This window comes from Camponotus floridanus, unplaced genomic scaffold, assembly GCF_003227725.1.
Source record: "Camponotus floridanus strain SB8 unplaced genomic scaffold, Cflo_v7.5 scaffold67, whole genome shotgun sequence".
NCBI classification, from domain to species: Eukaryota; Metazoa; Arthropoda; class Insecta; order Hymenoptera; family Formicidae; genus Camponotus; species Camponotus floridanus.
In genome coordinates, this window is record NW_020229835.1 from 286,555 (window position 1) to 304,552 (window position 17,998).

The 17,998-nt window shown below is 38.0% G+C and overlaps 1 long non-coding RNA gene across 1 annotated transcript in view; it reads right to left on the reverse strand.

Moving 5' to 3' along the window:
- The window catches only part of LOC105248551, a 95,321-nt gene that overhangs the window by 32,519 nt on the left and 44,804 nt on the right, over positions 1 to 17,998 (reverse strand). The window contains exon 4 of the long non-coding RNA XR_888981.2: positions 11,409 to 11,639. This is a non-coding gene — a long non-coding RNA (uncharacterized LOC105248551). The remainder of the gene's footprint in view (positions 1 to 11,408; positions 11,640 to 17,998) is intronic.

Below are 17,998 nucleotides of genomic sequence, written 5' to 3' on the forward strand. Positions count from 1 at the left end.
GAATAAATCAAAGTGCAATTAATTGAAGAAAATGAAATTTTATTATTAGAAGCAGGATCCACCGCGAAAATGTCTCTAATGAAATCAATATTCACGACGGGGTTGTAAAATTTTAATTGATGAATGTAAAATGTGGAGATAAATTTTTGATAAATAAATCAAAGCGCGATTAATTGAAAAAAATGAAATTTTGTCATCAGAAGCAAGAAAATGTTTCTGGTAAAATCAATGTTTATACCGAGGTTGCAAAGTAATTAATCGAGTCGTTTTAATTGACGGACACAAAATGGATATAGAAATAAATTTTTAGATGAATAAATCAAAGTGCAATTAATTGAAGAAAATGAAATTTTATTATTAGAAGCAGGATCCACCGCGAAAATGTCTCTAATGAAATCAATATTCACGACGGGGTTGTAAAATTTTAATTGATGAATGTAAAATGTGGAGATAAATTTTTGATAAATAAATCAAAGCGCGATTAATTGAAGAAAATAAAATTTTGTCATCAGAAGCAGGAAAATGTTTCTGGCAAAATCAATGTTTATACCGAGGTTGCAAAATAATTAATCGAGTCATTTTAATTGACGGACACAAAATGGATATAGAAATAAATTTTTTGATGAATAAATCAGAGTGCAATTAATTGAAGAAAATGAAATTTTATTATTAAATTTTTATTATTAAAAGCAGGATCCTCCGCGAAAATGTCTCTAATGAAATCAATATTCACGACGGGGTTGTAAAATTTTAATTGATAAATGTAAAATGTGGAGATAAATTTTTGATAAATAAATCAAAGCGCGATTAATTGAAGAAAATGAAATTTTGTCATCAGAAGCAAGAAAACGTTTCTGGTAAAATCAATGTTTATACCGAGGTTGCAAAGTAATTAATCGAGTCGTTTTAATTGACGGACACAAAATGGATATAGAAATAAATTTTTTGATGAATAAATCAGAGTGCAATTAATTGAAGAAAATGAAATTTTATTATTAAATTTTTATTATTAGAAGCAAGATTCTCCGCGAAATCCTAGTAATTTTCTAATAAAATCAATGTTCATACTGGACTTGTAAAGTGAATCGAGTCATTTTAATTGATGGCTGCAAGATAGATGTGAAAATAAATGTTTTAGTAAATAAATGAAATGTTTCTTCAATTAATTGAAGAAAATGAAATTTTGTCATCAAAATGGAATCTTGTAATGACAAGAATTGCTTCTACTAAAATCAATGTTGGGATGGCAAAGTGAATAATCAAGTCATTTTAATCGACGGATATAAAATAGATGTAGAAACAAATTTTTGATAAATAAATCAAAATGCAATTAATTAAAGAAAATGAAATTTCGTACCTCGACATGAAGACACGCCAATAGAATAATGCCGCTAAAGACGGTTGGCAAATTACGCGTGGCTCCGAACCGGAGATGTGTCGAAAGACGTAGAGCCTCGCCGGGAGGGTCAATTCCCGCGGGGCGGAAGATTGAACGTTCCCTCGGCGAGGGTCGCTGAATATTCATACGAGAGTAATACCGTCTTGCGTGCGTCGCAATTAGCCGCAAGTAAAGCGGCATTATCCCCTCCGGTAATTTCGAGGCGAGGGAAGGAAGGAAGATTCTTCGGCGCGGCCTCTATCGCGACGGAATCGCGTCCGGGGGAGGCATGGGACGCGGGGGTGGCGGATAATCGAGGTTAAAAACTCTCGCGACTGAGCAAACATAAGCGATGAGATGAAGGGAGGAGAGAGAGAGAGAGAAGGAAAGAGAAAGAACAAAAGAGAGAGAGAAAAAGATAGATCGTCGTCTTTGCATATTATACCGGGGCCGTTTAAGGAATAAACGCAGCCGGGGGTTGGCGCTTTAAGACTTCGGTAAATATCGTAATGACCGGAATACTGTCGGGGCGTGCCGGCGAGAGTTAACCGACTCATTTTTGTATCCTCTTTCCCTCCCCACCTTCCACCCTCTTTCTTCTTTCGCTCGCGTTTTCTTGCGCGGATGATAATATCCCGTCCCCGCCGCGCGAGGCAATTTCTCTCCCCAGGCTTCCTTATTTAGGAGGCGAGAGTTTATACCCCCACACGCACCCAGGGATTTTCGAAGACGCAGTCAGTTGACTTCCGAGAGAAGATGTTGATGTACCTCATCGGAATAATTTCAATCTATCCTTGCAACCCCTTTACACCTTGCGAATAATATATATAATATATAAAAATATAATATATAATAAATAATTTATATAATATATAAAAGTATAAAAGGATGATAGACGTTCAGAATTACGATTGCAAAAAAATTAGCAAATGATACAAGACACGCGCGTCTCTTTCGAGATCCGAAATAAAATTGAGATCGCGCTTATTTCTTTGACAATCCTTTGAATAGATTCTCAAAAACAACGGGCGCAAACATCCGAAAGGGGTCGAGAATCGCTCTCGGAGAGTCCTGGCCGGATTAACGAGATTATGCTCGGCACGTCGGGCAACATCGACGAGAGAAAGAGAGAGAGAGAGAGAGAGATGAAAGCGCGCGGCCTCGATATAACACGCGAATAATATCGCGCGGCTCGAGTTCTCGCGCCCTCCCACCTGCGATCTGATTAAAGGGCCTCCCCCTTCCTCTTCCCTCCTCTTTCCTCCTCCTTTTTTTGCTCTCTCGACCGCCAGCTAACATAAACATTATGATCGAGCCGGCATAAATACATCGCATTGGCGGCGGCCGATCCATCGGCCGGAGGGGGAGAGAGGGGGGGAGGGAGAGGTGGAGGCCGAAAGGGGATCCCCGGCGCGCGAATTTCGGCCCGCGATTTCCACGCCACTGCCGAGGACCGAGGCCCGCCGCTTTAATATAATATTATTGGCTATTGATAAATTGTCGATAATGATGGGTTAGCCACCCCGGCCGCGTGTGGGAGGGAGAGAACGAGAGCTCTTTTCTCGGGGCGTCCGCGCCCTCTCTCTCTCTCTCTCTCTCTCTCTCTCTCTCTCTCTCTCTCTCGTCGATTCTCTCGCGCGCTCGAAGCGAAATTCTTGTTAAAATCCCTCTCCCTCTTCCTCTCGATTTTTCTCTCGCACTCGATCGAATACCTCGGAAGAATAAGAATGATAGAGGGAGAGAGAGAGAGAGAGAACGAAGGGAGGACCCGGGCGCTTTCGATCTCGTCCGTCGAGGGAAAAATAAAGGAAGGAAATCACGAGAAAGGGCACGTCGGGTACCCTCGGATCGGTTTTCGCACGCCTCGAAAGTTGGAGCGCCGTCGACGACGAGGGGAATCCGGGAGGGGTGCGAAATTAGCGCGATACACACCCGGTGATCCGGCAAAAGTCGCACGACAGCAATCGCTCTCTCGATAAGGGAATCTTTCCCGCGCATTCCTCAATCGTCACGGGATGGTAAACCCCTCGGGATTCCTCGCGGACGGCCGTTAATTCTGCCAGGAATCGGCGATAATGAAGATATCCGCGCGGCTCGCGACTCGGGCCCTGCTCGTTTCCCCCTCAAGCCGCAGTTCTCATGTAATTTCCTCCGCGTCGTATCGTTAAACGCGGCCTTATTAGCATAAGCGCGCGGCCGAACGCTCGCAACGCGTGAAATAGATATAAGCGGCGCGATATCCCAGATTTCCGGACGAACAATACCCCGCCGCCGTTAATTACGTAATTCCGCAATTTAAATGCGGCTGTAAAACCTTTTTTTTCCATCGCGCCGGGGATGCTCGGAGTCCTGCGATTGTTTCGCGCGCTGCGCGTGTAAGTCGAGCCGAGATGGATAGATACATTTATTTTTTTTTCCATCAACAAATGGAGGATCTTTTAATCGTCCTCTGTTAACGAAGCGTCGGATTTATTACAGTTTCCCATAAATTCGCCGAGAGTAGAAGCTTTGAGGCTAGAACGTCGACCAGATGTCCGAGATTCGATAAAAAAACCGGGCGGAAGTGGACCCTCCTTCTTATTAAAGATCGACAAAATAATTTAAATTAAACTAAATTGATATAATATAAAGACTCATTTGAACAGAAATGAAGTGAAAATATTAAGGCTACTTTTAATCTATTTTAATTAAAAATTTTTTAAAAATTAAAAATTAAATTAAAACTATAAAATGTTAAAATATAAAAAATTATAAGATATGAAAATTATGAAATATTAAAATTATAAAATTGAAGCAAAAATAGATAATAAGAATTAATTAATGTAAATCTTAATGGATACACATTTCTCTGGTTCCCATGAATCAGAAGTATTATAAAAGTCCTGCGAGTAACTTTCCCGGGAAAATGGCGATTTCTAATATCGAGTTTCGCGAATTTGTAGTTCGTGGTACTTTTTAATTAATATTTAATTATCTCTCGCGTACAACCTAACCCAGCGTCCCGAGGTAGCGGTCTACGAGGGAATATAAATAAGAGCGTAGGATAAGAGGCCGCGTTGCAACACACGTGAAGTGCCCCCGCGTGTACCGTGTCGGAGGGGGTAAGTTATGACTTAACGAGGGGTTAGCGTGATCCCGGCCACTGGACAAGCCCCGAGTGGAAGCTCACCCGCTCTCGTGTTTAAACGGCCGATTCTCTCTCTCGGGCCTCTCGTCCTTCTCCTGCGCCGCGAATGTATAATCGGTTAGCTTCCACGCCGGAAGCAAGCGCAAGGTTTCCGTGAGAGGACGGTATATTACGCGAATAGAGCACATGAACATATATATCTTGTATATATTTATATGTTATATATACACATCATTATTATATAATAGTTATATAATAGTTATATATATACAGGATGTCCCATTTTAATCGATGACCCCGAATAACTTTTTTAATTTTGATTGTAGGAAGAAATGTTTCAGACGAAAGTTGTATGGCTTGAAGGGGGACATAAGATGGTGTCTTTAGTTTGACATTGAAGAGTCACCTGAAGGTCATGTGAAGGTCACCTCCAACTTTTTAAATGGGACACCCTGTATGCTTTTGCATATTTTTTTAGTTCATCTCAAGAGCTTTCCAAAACACTATAATTAAGTTAGTTTTCATTAAGTACTTTGCGAGTTATGAGGCTTGAAATAATATCTTAATTTTACATAAACCGTAAAATATCTAGTAAAATATTTATTTTTCGATTATCCTACCTTAATACTTTTATGTATAAAATAATGAGAAGAATCAATTGGTGTAAAGGAAAAACACAGTTGTTTTTAAGAAAAAATATGGAATTGTTAATTGCAAATTATATATTTTTTCTTCGAAATAATTATGTGTTTTCTTTACAGCAATTGATTCCTCTCATTATTTTGTACATAAAAGTATTAAGGTAGGATAATAGAAAAATGAATATTTTACTAGATATTTTATGGTTTATGTAAAATTAAGAAATGATTTCAAGCCTCATAACTCGAAAAGTACTCAATGAAGAAATACTTTATTATAGTGTTTTGAAAAGCTCTCGAGATAAGCTACAAGAATAAGTAATAAAAAATAGGGGGTTCCATTAAAAAAATTGAAGGTTGTCTTCATGTGACCTTTAAACAACTTTTTAAGATAAAACCAATGATACCATCTTATGTCCCCCTTCAAGCCATACAACTTTTGTCTGAAACATTTTTTCCTACAATCAAAATTAAAAAAGTTATTCGAGATCATCGATTAAAATGGGACACCCTGTATATACATGACAATTATATAATAGTTATATATATACATAATAATTATATAATAATTATATAATGAAATAAATAATTATATATTTTAATGATATATAATTATATATTTTTTATGCGCAATAAAAATTCTTCTTAATATAATTAGCACATATTATCGCGACAATGTTGGGCGTTTAAATTTGACGCCGAAAGGACGATCGATCACGATCGATCGAGTCTAATTACGGATCCTCTCTGAGCCTGGCCGCAGGATTTGTCCCCGGATCTCTCGGAGACAATGGACGGCCGCTCGAGAAAGAGAGGAACGGTCCGACATTTCTGCGGCGAACGTAAATACACCGCGTCCTCGTAAACCACTCGTTTCGTCCTTACAATCGGTATACCCCCCACGAGGAAAGTGGAACGGAAAGGAGCAGAGAAGAATGAGAAAATCAGGGAGACGGTAATGGTGGTCGCGCAAGGTGCAAGATCCATTGTCCTCGGGGTTTCGCTCGTCCGTTTCGCGACAAGGGGCTGCAATAAAAAAGAGAAACGTGGAGGAGGACAAGAAGGAGAGTGCACGAAATGTGGCGAAACACGAGTTTAGGGTTAGATCTTAAATCACGGGCCCCTTTGCGGCAAAATCCCTCTCCCCCACCCCCGTTGTTCTCCTCTGCTGGTCGGCGGAGGAAAGAAGCGCACCACTTTGGCGAGGAAAGCAGGCGCTAAGGGTCGTGAGACAATGCGACTAATCGACGACGACAGGTCCTCGTGTTCGGAATTTGGGAAACAGCTTGATGTGCAAAAAGAAAGAAAGGAAGGGGCGGGACGCGCGACAAGAGGAACTCTTAAGCTTTCCCCGAAGAAGACAAGGTGTTGATTCTTTATGTTTAAGCGCGTCTCCTTTTGAGAGAAAACGAGAAAAATCCGCTTAATTAACGATCTCGATCAATATCAATGTAACATATTTTTTTCTTTCTTAATCTAAATATCAGCAACCAAAGTTAAACATTATTCTAATAAATTTTCTTCAGTCTTACGGATAAATTAATATTATGCGTTTTAATTACAAATAACGAATTATTTTTATTTATATTGTATTTTAATTATTTTTATATTTATATTTATTAAATCTATTAATTATTCATTATTTTGTAATTATTTTTATAATAAAGGGAGTAAATTTTTCATTTGAATAACAATTTTCCTCAAAATGAAAATCTGAAAGAAAGGGATTTTTAAGAAATGAACAATGTTTGATAAAAAAAAATTTTAAGAGAGATCTTTCAATTTATAATTATATAATTTATTTTAATATATTTTATTTTATAAAAAAAATTTCTTATTCAACGACAAACGATTCAATAATTGATCTTTTATCCAAAAATAATTTTCTAAAAATAAAAAGAATTATTTAATAAATTATGGATATATTTCACTTCTTCTAATGCACAGTTGCATTCTAAACAAGAATTTTACTCGAACAAATTCTGAGAGATACTAATCAAAATAAAGATTAATTCAAACAAATATAAATTTAATTCTGAATAGAAATTTATTTATTATTTATTAATAAATCTTTCACTTCTTGCATTCATTATTTTTAATATTTCTCATTTAAAACAAAATTTATTTTCAAATTAGATTCAAGCCATCGTTATTATTATCAAACTAACAGAATCAGCGTCTGTAACTAATGAGTCATTGATTAACATTTTTTAATTGATAATGAACTTCGCAATCTGATTATTTCTAAAACGACCAAAAAGTTATCGTCCATTTCATCAGACAAACAAATAATAATAATTTCCAAAGTTTTCTGCGAGCACATCAATTTTGAACGTCGAATATTCATCGCGATCTTCAACGTTACAGCTATCAAAGAATAGATATTCAATTAATAACGCACCGTAAAAACGGGATCTTCTAAAAATGAGATCTTGAGCGAGGAGCAGAAGGGGGGTAGCACGCGAGCGATCCAGCTATATATACAAGTCGAGTTTTCGAGATAATTCCCGGCCGTTATCTGATGATAAATAGATACACCTCTGCCCAAGCCGACGCTTAGCCCCGCTAATGGACGTCTCCGCTCGATATCATCGCCGGCCGTTCGTTATCTAAACGTGAATAATTATCTTCCGCGACGCCGGTAGATCATGGGAGCGATATATTTCTTTTACGAGGGCGTCCACGGCCCACGAGTGCGTGTGTACGCGTTACCATCACATCCTCGTCGTCGCAAACACGGTATTCTAGGTCGTTCGCGTCTCGTTAAACCGTCCGCGCGAAAAGAGGACGATCTTAACTTCGTGATGCTAAAAAACAAACGATTAAAGTTATTTAAGCTTCATCGATGATGAGGAACTTAATTCTCGATTATTTTATTCTACTCGAAAATTTACAGCGAATCGTTGCTTTTTATGATAAACTATTAGATTACCCCGTCAATGAATCAAGTTTAATTTATCATATTTTTGTTATCAAGATCTGTTGAATAAATATTTAAAATAAAATAAAAAAGAGCTAAAAGATTTAAGCAAACTTGATATGAAATATTAATAAAATAATAAAATAATTATTTAATAAAGATATTTCAATCAATTTTATGATATTTATATAAATCTAATTTAAATATAAATTAAAAAAAAAGAATTTTTAAGTATAAATTTAAAAAAAAATTTAATGTGTCTATTTTGATAATAATCATACATTGTGATTTATATAAAAAAAATGATATGTAGGATAAGCGTAAAAATGGCCGGCAGCTTTGTTCCTGGAGAATAACAAGGTATTTATTAGGACTTTTATTACGTCAGCGGTGGACGATCGATCGATTGTCCGAGCCGCGGGAGCGGTCGTGATTGGCCGGCGCAATTAATAAACGTCAGACCTCCGTAAGGACAAGTGCAGGCTTTGAGAGAGAGAGAGAGAGAGAGAGAGAGAGAGAGAGAGAGAGAGAGAGAGAGAGACGCGGGGCGACTCGTACACGTGTATACGCGCATATACACGGGGATTGCTCCATATAATGAATAATTTAGGCCCAGGCGAAGGCTGGCCTGGGGTGCACGCCATCGTCAAGCAAAAACTAATGCCTGCCCAGATAAATTACCGATAAAGCGGCGCAGATAATCATCTAGATAAGTTGGCGCGCGCACGCGAGAGCCGCGGCGGGTTCTCCATCCGCGTTCGTTCTGTCGGCCCGTAGATAATTCACGATTATCTGGTGACGTGGCCGAACACACGTCTCGCGGCCGTTTTTATTTCGCGCGTGCCGGAAGATACGTGCGGGGGGAGGGGGGAGGGGGGAGGGGGGAGGGGGAGAGGTAGCGATTTGTACAATATATTTCGCCCGGGATAAAACGCCGCGCCATTTGTTATAATCGCGAATCGCGATCGTTCGTGGATGAGAAAGAGAGAGAGAAACCCGCGACCGGGTTCTCTTACTTTGTAATTACTCGGAGAAAAATTATCGCTGTTTTCCGGGGGAATTATATCGGCCGCGATTCTTTTCCCGCGATCCGCGATAATTCTCGGGGTAAGAAGGGGGGGGTGGCGAGTAGCGTTTATTGCCAGTGAATGTATACACTGAAAAAACTGATTGGTAATAATTATCAAATATATTTAGTTGTGAATTTTAATTGAATATTTGATAAATATTACCATATTTGATAATAATTACTAAATCTTCAATTGATCTGGTTGCAAACAAATTTTGTTTGCAATTGAATCGATTAAACAATTTAATAATTATTAAATATTTAATACTTATCATAAAATCTTTGATGATTGTTATTAAATGTGTATTAAATTGTTGTAAATATTACTAAATCATTCAATTTAAGATTATTAGATATTTGATAACTATTATTAAATGATTTAGTTAGGTCAACATGTTTGATAAAATAATTGGTAATTGTTAACAAATTTTGATAAGATAGTCGTGTAAAGTTTCGCGCAAGCACGCAAGGATATGTTGGTTTGTTCGTTCATCGCTATGCGAAATGTGCTATCTTTCTCGCATTTAAGCTTAGTTATGAGAATTATATAAAGTTTGCAAAGAGTAACAAATAAGATTAAAAATATATTGTTCAATTTAATTTCTGATTTCTCAATACAAGAGTTTCAGATATTAGATTGATTTTATAAGTTGGATAAGTAAATGTTCGGCAAATAAACAAAAATAATCCGTTCATTATCTATTTAAAATGTAAAGTGCAATACGCAAGTATAAATTATAAATAAAAAAATAATAATAAAAAAATTTGATTTTAATTAATTTTAATTTTAATTTTTTAATTTCTCGCTCTCATGATTTAGTTAAAATTACCAAATATCTGATAATACTTATTAAATATATTATTTTCTGCTACCAAAATTTGATTACAGTTATTAAAGTTTTGTTAAACGAATCAAATTTGTAATTGAATGAATTAAATTTAAGTAGTCTAAACTGAATATATTTTATTTACTCAATTAATTTTTTTTGTAATTGTTACCACACATTTAATTAGAACTATTTGCCCAAATCATTTAGTAATTGTTATTAAATTCTAGTGTTTACTACTAAATCCTTTTTTCAGTGTAATAACGAATATTGCGACTTTTTATAAACGATCTTGATTTTTTTTCCAGACGTAAACTTTTTTTTCAGCTGTTTTCTCTCTCTCTCTCTCTCTCTTTTTCTCTCTCTCTCTCTCTCTCTCGCACGCGCGCGAGCGTTTTCCGCAAAAATTTTCCCGCATAATCGGGCGGGGGAGAATCGACAGCGTGCGTTTCAAAGCCTCGATTGATAGGCGACGAGTGACGCGCACGTCAAACGCAAAGCTCGCGAAGCTTTTCCTCGCACAAAGAGAAACGTCACATGGGGCCTATCGAGTCGTGGCAATTGAATGAAAAGCCCGACAGCGTCAGATGCAGGAGGCACTCGCAGATTTTCATCTCTCGTCGACGAGAGACGCGATGATCGCGATATTTAAAAGCGAGATAAGCCAAAAATCGAAATTCGTGTAAATCTGATCAAGAGACTTTCCGTCGCTTCAGCAATCAAATTTAAAGTTGTTTCGTTCCCTTGGGATAGAAGAAACGTACAACGAGGATATTTGACGTTTTTGCCTCGAAATATAATCGATAAATTTAGGGGGATTTAATTCAATTCGATTATAATAATTTGCGTCAATTATTATTTTAGAATTTTTCTTGAGGATTTATTATGAAAATGAAACAATTTCCATGCATCTTTATATAACTCGTAAGTTTATCTCAGTAGCCATTAATTGATGAGGCTCTTTTCAATCTCGCGTTTTCCAACCGCGAGAATTTTTGCTTCACCCAAAACTAACTCGAATTTTCTGTCGTAGTTTGAACAATGAAATTCCATTAAATCGGCCGGAAGCAGCTTAAAATTCGCGTAAACGAGTTTCTAAATTCCCATTTTCCCATCTTTATATCTCGAGTTGTAAAATTGTGTGAATTAAAGTTCTCAAAAAAGTAATATTCAGCAAATAAATTAAAAAATGTCCCGTAAATAAATATAAATAAATGATCCTTCATCTGTACCTATTTCCATTTTCTAGATACTCTTTTATCATAATAAAATATAACAATAAAGTGCAAAATATATATTGCAAAAAATAAAAATGCTACTAGATCAACATTTATGATTCCACAATTTTGCTTCGGGAGTAAAGTAACTTTGGAGCTGCATTGAAAATGTCATTTGGCTCCAGAAAATACGCCTTATCCAATATAATACCTCGCTTCTATTGACGCTCACCAGCAATGATGAAAACGAGTTGAATCTCTCGGAAAGAATCGAATCCGCCGAGTCATTTCGCAGACAGGAAATTGAGTAGTCCGTCGAACAAGTATAATTCCCCGACGTGTTCTTTGTCGCATGGCCGCTATCTCGTTTACCAAGAGACGACTAGCGCAGAAATCTCTTCAATTTCGTACTCCTTCCGGATATGTCGGCTGTCTCAGGTCCGTTCCTGACGAATCAGAATATCTGGAATCAGAAATTTTAGACATGTATTTAGCAATTTTAAGAAATCAATGATTTATAGCAAAGTTGTCCAGGGAATTTATTTTTAATTTAATTTAATTTTATCTCTATTAATTTTATTTCGATTTTTATCTTCAGATGATGTTACTCTTATTTTTATTGATTTATTTATTTATCTAATTTTTTTAATTTACTATAAAAATAATGTACTCAATATAATATGTATTTAATTAAAATTAAATGCCTTTGCTTAAATGAAATAAATAATTCCTTCCATTCGAAGCAAAAGTTTGAGGAAAAAATAAATTTATTGGATTTAAAAGAATTTTTCCCTCAGTATAATTAAAGAATATATTGCACCATCTCTATTTTTAATTTCAAATAATCGAAATAATAATCTTAAGAAATTAAATGAAAAAGCTGCCATCGATCCTATCGATCAAATAATCGGAATCAAGTCGTGCGTCGTTTTCCATATCGAAGTAAGACTTGGAGAAATCTCGCAGGTTTCTCGATAATACGTGCCATCGGAAAGACAAGCGGCAAGCGAGAGAAAACACCGCATAATCGATACAGATATCGCGCGATTAGCGCGCGCCAGAAAAAAAAGAGAGACGAGGAATAAATTACACGACGATAATAGACTCGCGCGCGCAATAAATATTACGCGCGCGGCGACTCGCGCCATAATTTCTCGGTCTGGAGCGCTCCTCTCCCGCAGCCAGGTGTCGTTAACCGGGGTTTACACCTGTGCGTCGGCGCGGCGCCGCACGCGCGTCTCCGATCGTGTCTAACGACCCTCTGTCAATCGGCGATCCATAATCGCGATACTGATCGGACCGTTATTATTACATTACTCGGAAAACGACGCGCTTAATAGATTCCCTCTCCTTTTTCTCGACAATGATTCACGATGATTTCTTTTAAGGAAACGCGTTCTCTGGATCGACCCCACTTTCCATAATTTGATATTTAATTTAAAGGTGTAATTTCATCGTATTCTGTAAATCATGTATTGATGCCCAGCATCGCTAAATTAAATTTATATGTCAAAAATTTAATTCGTATGTCAAGAGTGTTAATTGACATGTCGCTCCAACACACAAAAGTTATTTAAATAATTAAAAATATAATTAAATTTATAATAAATTATTTAAGTTATTAATTAAAAATGTAATAAATATAATTAAAAATTAATTAAAAATATAATAAAAATATTGTTATATTTTATAATCATATTTTGATTCCTAAATATCAGTTATCACGTGCAATCTAATTTTTTAAACTTTTATATGTCAAGAAAATGTTAATTGACACGTCGCTCTAACAAAAGCTATTTAAAAAAATGTAGTATTATCATATTTTATGAATCAAATATCGATCCTTAAGTATCAATTGTACTATTAATATATATCGAAGAATTATGCGACGAGATTTATTCATTAAATGTGAAATACAAGAAATATAATACAAGAAATATAATCAGCGATCCATAATCGCGATATCAATCAACCTATTATTATTACATTCCTTGACGGGAAAACTAGACACGAGCTTAATAGATTCTCACTCTCCGCAGATTACACCTTTTTTTCTCATTGATGATTCATGACGATTTCTTTCGAAGAATGAAACGTTGTTTTTAACATGTTTATTGTCGCACAAATTGCCCCAATTTCGTTCATATTATAATTTGATATTTTCCCTCTATTTAAACAATGTAATATTATTATAAGATATTTTTTAAAATCATGTAAATTGCCCCCAAGTCACCACATGATCTAGTTTTTTAATTTCTGTCTCAAGTTTTATATGTCAAGATTATTCATTGTCATATCACAAGCATTTTATCACACGTTATAGTAATATATAATCAAAGAACGATATTTATTAAATATCCCTTTAAATATCCATATTTCAATTTTTATTAAACATCCCTTTTATTAAATATCCCTTTATCCATGTCCCAATTTTTATTAAATATTCCTTTTATAAAATAGTCCAATTGTTATTAAATATCCCTTTAAATATCAATATCCCAATTTTTATTAAACATCCCTTTTATAAAATATATCAATTTTTATTCAATATCTTTTTTCTTAAATCTCTTTAAATATCCATATCCCAATTCTTATTAAATATCCCTTTAAATATCTCTTTAAATATGATGATATTTATTCGTTAAATAAAATAAAGGAAACAATACTAAATAAATATTAAACGAAATACAGAAAATATATATATAAAGAAAAAAATAAAATATATATAGCATATTCAAATATATGCATGCATATCTGTATCCATCTAACAATAATCATAATCAGATGACTTTTTCTTTTAAAAATCAGATTTGTTTCTTTTACTTTCTTGTCCCGTATAAAGCATTACATTCTTTCAAACATTACATTATTTTCTTGATTTGCAAGTTTTATAAATATTACACAGTACATGTTGCAAAAAGAACTATGCAAATGATATGGAACGTGTTAATCTTAATCTCAACGTTGCGTGAAATAATGCTTCACGTGATTTCCTCCGTGCATTTCACGAGAACGAAAGTAAAACGCCGTCGAAACGCGCATTAAATCAACGCGATGCGTCGCTGATGACGTTTCCTGAGATGTCAGTATCGATAGAAATAAATTTTGCAAGAGCTCTTCTGGATGTCGGACAGCTATTCGACTAATGTGCAAAACACGCGATGCGTTATCCGCGAGAGTCCGAGGAGAGAGAATGAATTTCCGTCGGCCCCGGGTCCGACACCTGCGCGTCTTTACTCGCGTCATTGTATCGATTCGGGGGGGGGGGATAAAGGGGGAACGGAACGTCCGTCAATCGACGATCTGTAATTACAAGAGCCCGAGATCATCGATGCCGATCTTACTCTCGTTAATAAATGATTTGACAGCTGGAGAACGGCCAATTGTACGGAGAGCTGACAGTAATCGCCCGGTAAATGACTCGTTTTCCGCTCGCCACTTTTCACTGCGTGACTCGCCGATACTCCTTCGATACATCGTATTGAAAATAAATGGGGATCTTGACTCTCCATTGCTCACGTAAGTATCTCACAAACTTATCTATCGCGAAACTTATCATCGCGACCGCAAACAGCTTCGTGGATCGCTCAAACTTTGTGTTCTAAAATCGAAACAAAAAATAATACGTGTATTAAAAGTCACGTAATTAAAAGTCAAATAATAGATAAAAAACTCAAAGAATAAAAAATCGATTTCCATTACAAGTTTTTGAACACGTATGTCGATAAATATTGCTACATTTTTTTATACTTATTTTATTAATTTTATAAATTTTATAATTTATTATTAATTTTATTAATTATTAATTATTATTTTATATTTATTTTATATTAATTTTTTTATATTTATTATATTTATTATATTTATTATATATATTTATATTTATTATATATATTGTATTTATATTTATTATGTAATAAATATGTCAATTAAGTTTGTATGAAAATTTGCCAGGATAGATTCTCGTCGATCTGCCTCGAACATTTATTATAAATGCCTCCGCTATCGCTTTTTTTGCGAGACAATCCGCGAAACAATTGTTCTGTTAACACGTTGCGTTAACGTTAACGTGTTTACTCTGCTTTAACGCGAAGGAAAGCGCGATTAATCTCCCCTCCTCCCCGAATATATCATCGCCGGCATCTCTCGCTTGAAATCAGCCCGCGAATCCGACGCTATTACCGCTCCTATTTCCGCTATCGGCCATAAAAATCGTCCACCCGCGAAATGGATTCTTGCGCGGGGGAGGAAGAGAGCGGACCCGAGAAGAAAGAGAGAGCGAGAGGTGAGAGAGGATCCTCCGAAAAAGGAGGAAGCTGCTGCGTGTCTACCCAAATTTTTCGCGACCCTCTTTCCAAATTTTATCCCAAAAGGGATCGTACACGTAACAATGCACGAGTGCACTCTTTCGTTCGACGCGACGCGGAGGGGACGCAGGAAGGGAGGAAGGGAGGAAGGGAGGATGAAAGGGCGAGGGAGAGACGGCAGAAGGTGGAGGAGGAGGAGGAGGAGGAAGAGCAGGAGGAGGAGGAAGGGGGGCGGAGGAGGACACGACGAGGGAGGAGGGGCCCGAAGGGGCTTACTAGAGCGTTGAAAATTGAAAATTCAAAATGGCCGATATTTCCGGCCGACGGGACCGAAACAAAAAGTCGCCCGGGCTTCATTATGACATGCATCGCTGTGTACGCGCGGCTGTGATTTGCACTGTTTCGTTGCAGAACGCACAACGTGGGTATGCGACGGCAAATGCGACGAGGAGGAAGGGGAGGAGGGGGCAGACGAGAGAGGGTGGTACACATTTGCACGCGTGTACCGTCTGTGTGTAACGTATTCCGAATCGTATCGAATGACGCCGGAGGCATCGAGGAGCAATGATACCGCGGGACATCGATACATGGAGAAGATTTCGGCTCAGGCTGTTGTTTGAAAAACTGACGCTTTGTGCTGCGAGAGAGAGAGAGAGAGAGAGAGAGAGAGAGAGAGGGAGAGGCTTATTTAAAAAGAAAAATAGAGAAAGAAATGTATTAATTTCTGCGTCCATTATATCGGTATCTGTCGATTTAAAACGCACCGTTGTCCCTGTAACTCTCGTTGTGATTTATCATTATACCTCAGCAAGCGTACAATGCATTCGAAATCATGAGGGAATGCGCTTATCCATCCGAATATAATAGCGATCGGGATTATTTATAGCGCTAGTGTTAGCAATAGTGATTTCGAATGAAGCTTTGATCGCTCAGAGAGAGATTAATGATGTCCTAAACTCAATCTTGGGTTACTAGGGGTTACTTGATTATTAAATTAATCAATAAGATACTTCAAATAAGCGTTTGATTAATTCATCAAGGCGAAGAATCTAATATTTTCAAGCCGAAACAGCGTCAAACAGGATGCACTTTATACTGTTATTTATATCATTAATGTATTACTTATATTATCAGATTCAAAGTCCCCACTTTCGAAATTGGGTTGGTCGAGTCGCTTTCAGAGCGATCAAAGCTTCGCTTGAAAACGCTAATAGTTGGCACTGGTAGGCTCTAGAAGACCCACCGTCGTTTCAATCAACGCGATTCCTTCGTCTCCTGTGTCCGGATGAGCGTGTCATCCCTCGGCCATCGTCATCGCCGAGCTGGGCGAGCGTATGATCGGGCATTTTTCTCGGGAGCCAGGAGCGATCGGCTTCCATCGCGAAAATCTCCGATGTTGGCGCAACAACGGTCGATTAGCAGCAGATCGAGAGGCAGAGGTTGGCTTCCCGTCAATAATAACAAGATAAAAGCGCGCGCGCTGTCATCCATCCCCCTTTTTCTCCCTCCCTTCCACCCGTTCCTATCCGCGTCCTCTCTCGTTTCTTCCTCTCCTCTTTTGCTCTCTTTTCACCGGGTGTCCCCGTGATTTTTGCACAATGTGCGGCCGGGCCGGTCGGCATTGTTTTAAAATTATCAACGCGTCGCACAATCGGCCGTCGCCTCGCGTGGATGGACAAAAGACGAGAGAGAGCGGGTGCTCGTTGGCTGCCGTTGATGCCGATGTAGTCGCATGCATGCGCACGATATATGTATCCGACTTCTCTCTCTCTCTCTCTCTCTCTCGTCGAGCTCCTCCTCCTCCACTTCCGCTTTTTCTAACGTGTCGCGAGTGCGTCGTCGCGATTGCGGCGTGTACGGGACACGCTGCCTTCGAGCGGAAGCGCATAAAGAAGTGCTTAGTATCGACGAGTCCACCCCCTCCCTCCCTCCCTCCGTCGCTCTCTCTCTCTTCTGACCGTCCTAATGAATCTTTACACAGGGACATCAGGTACAAGGTGTGCGAGCCGCACACTGCGACAAGACAGGCCTCGTTCGCTCGCCCGGCTGTCTCTTTCAACCTCCTCCTCTTCCTCGCCTACTTCTAATACATCCCCCTTCGCGTAAAAGTACATGTGTAACGCGCCATTCGGAGCGAGGGGAATTCTCTTCCTCCTCCCTCCTCCTCCCGCCATGTTTTCTAACGTGTCTCCGATTCACCAGACACCCTCTTTCCCCCCGCCGTCCTCGTCTCCTACGCGTCCACGTGTGGGTGAGCGTGTTTGCGCGCTCGTACGTGACACAAAACGCCGTCCTCCTCCTGTTTTGCATGCGTATCAATGGGGCTTTCCACTCGGTGGAATTGAAAAGCCGTCCCGCGTACGTGTGTACGTCGCCATCGGTGGACGCACTCGCTGTCGCGAATAAACCGGAGTTGTCGTACGACGCGCGCAGGTTTGAGAAAAAAGGACGCGTGCAAGCTCGGTTTAATGTTTTTCAATCGCAGATAGATTGTCAGCCTCAATTCTCGAATCGC